This window comes from Grammomys surdaster, unplaced genomic scaffold, assembly GCF_004785775.1.
Source record: "Grammomys surdaster isolate TR1022 unplaced genomic scaffold, NIH_TR_1.0 958, whole genome shotgun sequence".
NCBI classification, from domain to species: domain Eukaryota; kingdom Metazoa; phylum Chordata; class Mammalia; order Rodentia; family Muridae; genus Grammomys; species Grammomys surdaster.
The window spans coordinates 7522135-7525391 of NW_021605377.1; the positions used below are offsets into that span (position 1 = coordinate 7522135).

The following is a 3257-nucleotide window of genomic DNA, read 5'->3' on the forward strand; positions in this document are numbered from 1 at the left end:
CTTCCCCTTTCTTACTAACCCCCCCCCCACCTGTCCCTTGACTGTCCTGTTGCCAATTTAAAAGCCAGAGAAACTTCCAGCTGATCTTTCCAACACTGTTCTGTTTCATGACACACAGAGTAAAGTATAAAGTTGTGACAGTGTTGTATTACAAAACTTCTCCTCAGGGGACCCAACACGTATGACTACTCACAACAAGACCAAAGTACAGATGCCACCAAGTCTAACTTGGTGAACCAATGAGTTTTATTGGGGTTCCTTACAGGAGCAGAAATGACACAAAGACAGCTGCATCACCAAAGCTTAGCCCAGGATGAGTGACAGCTCACAAAAACTGAGAGACTTGGGCATACTGCACAACCTGCAGCCAAATCAGCAGTTTAGAGTGTGTCCTCTCTGAGTGGCTCTGGTATAAACTTCTTCCAGGCAGCCTGGCCCTGTTTTGCATCTTTCAGGCAGCTCCTGGGGTCTCAAGCTTTTTCTTCTCCTCTAAGCATTTTGTCTGATTTAAGGGCATGGCGTGGATAGTGAATCTAGTCAGTTTCAGGGACTTCCTGAAGCTCTTTTGAGTTGTTTACTTTGAGCCCTAAGGAGCTTCCCTGCCTGATGGAATGTTTCAATCCATTCACAGCTTTGGAAAAGAAGAGGTTTCCACTGGCCACTGTCTAGTTTGCTTAGTTCCATCACTGGCTAAATGCTTAATCTCCAACAAGTTGGTACCTACCTTGCAGGATCATTGTGCGAATTAACTATGATAATAACCCACAGGGTACTTAGTGCCATGGCTAGGATACAATGCACATTTTGATCTATGTTTTCAATTTCTATGAAGTTTATTTTGCAAGCCATTTAAGACATCCCTACTTCCTGATTATATGCCTGACTGGGTAGGATTATCATCTATAATGGTTAATTTTATTGACTTGACTGAGCCGTGGGATACCCAGGTATCAGGTCAAACATTATTTTTAAATGTTGCTTTCTTGAAGATTTAGATTTGAATTGGTGGGTTGAAGAAAGATGATGTTCCTGAGAGAGGTGAGTCTGTGTGGTTCCACCCATCCAGGGCATGCTCAGTTTAGGTAGGATGAATGCCTTATCTGACAGGGTACTTGAGCTGGGGCACAAACCTGCCTTTGAGTTTCCTTTGTTCTGTAGCCTTCAGACTTGGACTAGAATCTTTTCTGTCAGTTTTCCAGTTCTCAGTCCTTTGAACTATCTAATTAGCTGGGCATTAACTGACTCCACCCTGGTACCAGCATATCATGAGGTCCCAAGTCTCCATAAGAAGGTGAGATTTATATATGTACAAACTTGTTAGTCATCTTTAATGTATATTGACAGGAATATGTATATTCTACATTAAGATTAGTCAAGGTTCTCTAAAGGAACAGGAAAACTGAAATGGATATGCATCTATCTAAAAGATTCATTAAGGGGCTGGAGAGATGGCTCAGTGGTTAAGAGCACTGACTGCTCTTCAAGAGGTCGTGAGTTCAAATCCCAGCAACTACATGGTGGCTCACAACCATCTACAATGAGATCTGATGCCCTCGTATGGGTGTCTGAAGACAGCTACAGTGTACTTACATATAATAAATAAATAAATCTTTAAAAAAAAAAAAGATTCATTAAATCAGCTTTCAAAGTTAGAGACTGAGTATTCACACTGTCAACAAGATGGAAGTTGGAGATACCAGTATCTGCTTAGTCTAGAAAGCTAGAAGCCACAGACCAAGAGGGATCAATGGTGAGGTTTGTGGGTGATGTGCATGGGATGAGGAAGAGTTGCACGCTCAGCTCAGCATCAGCCCCATACATTTTGTTTGATCCAAGCCTCCAGCCCATGGCGTGTGCCACTGTATTGAGGATAGTTCTTCTCTACTCAGTTTGCTGATGGACATGCCAATCATCTCTGGATACACACTCTCAGACACGACTAGAAGTGAGCTTTGCCAGTATTTTTTTTTTTTCTGGCTCTTTAAATGTTTTAATGATGACATGTAGATATTCACATCAGAATACACAGTAGGGATCCAAGAATATCTTGAAGGATCTAACAAAGTTAAAACTCATGTCAGGCAACACAAAAAAACAAAAAACAAAAAACAAACAAACAAACAAAAAAACTCATGTCAGAACCAAACACTGGCCAGCCACAGCTTGTGTCCAGGTGGGACTCACAATGACTGGAAACTGGCTTTACTTCTTGGAACCCTGGTCTAGTTCCAGGACCTCCATGCCTTCCTCCAGCTTGAGCACGCCTCTTTCCTGGCGCAGGCGGTACCTCTCAGCCATGGACTGAAGCATCCATTTAGTCCGAAACTTCTTGTCTTCAGAGCCATAAATTAAGATCTCGGTAAGATCAGAAGACTCCAGAGTCTTGAGCTCAAACATGACCCGGCCCACCTGCTCGAAGTGAGGCATTCGAGATCCCTGTGGGCCGAACAGAGCGTTTAGCACCAGCTTGTTGACTTGAAATGCTTCTGGCTTTTCCAGGTCGGTAGGAATTTTCACCCATGGGGGGATATCTTTACGAGTCACATGAGTTTTCATCTTAATTCCTGACAAGGAACCTGTTTCCAGGGAAGACTAGGTCAAGTTTAACCTCGATGGCCCCACCAGTATTTTAAATATCTAACTTTCCATTCAATGTGACAACAAAGATAACACTATATGTATATAAGCAATGTTTATATGTTGTTGTTGTGTATGTACACACACACACACAAACACACATTCTATTGTATGATGTGTATTACTCTCCATGAAATCTCCTGTTTATCTTGATGCTCCATCAGCTGGAAAACCCAGTCTCACACATCATATACTGAAAAGAAAAAATAAAACCTGCTAGTCAAACTGATCATTTAGCAAAGATACAGAATTCACATTAACTCTGCTCAAGTTCACAGGATGAAGTTATTGAGAAACATGTTTTACTGCTATGAACAGACACCATGACCAAGACAACTCTTATAAAGACAACATTTAATTGGGGCTGGCTTACAGGTTCAGAGGTTTAGTCCATTATCATCAAGGTGGGAGCATGGGAGCATCCAAGCAGGCAGATACAGAGCGAGAGAAACTGAGAGTGCTACATCTTCATCTGAAGGCTGCTAGGAGAAAACTGGCTTCCAGGCAACTGGAATGAGGATCTTAAAACCCATGCTCACGGTGACACACTTTCTCCAACAAGGCCACACCTACTAATAGTGCCATTCCCTGAACCAAGAATATTCAACCATATAAGCCTA

The 3257-nt window shown here is 42.2% G+C and overlaps 1 pseudogene; it reads right to left on the bottom strand.

The window, feature by feature from the left end:
* Positions 1-2202: 2202 nt before the first annotated feature.
* LOC114634449 lies at positions 2203-2556 on the bottom strand (annotated as a pseudogene).
* Between the last annotated feature and the right edge of the window lie 701 nt (positions 2557-3257).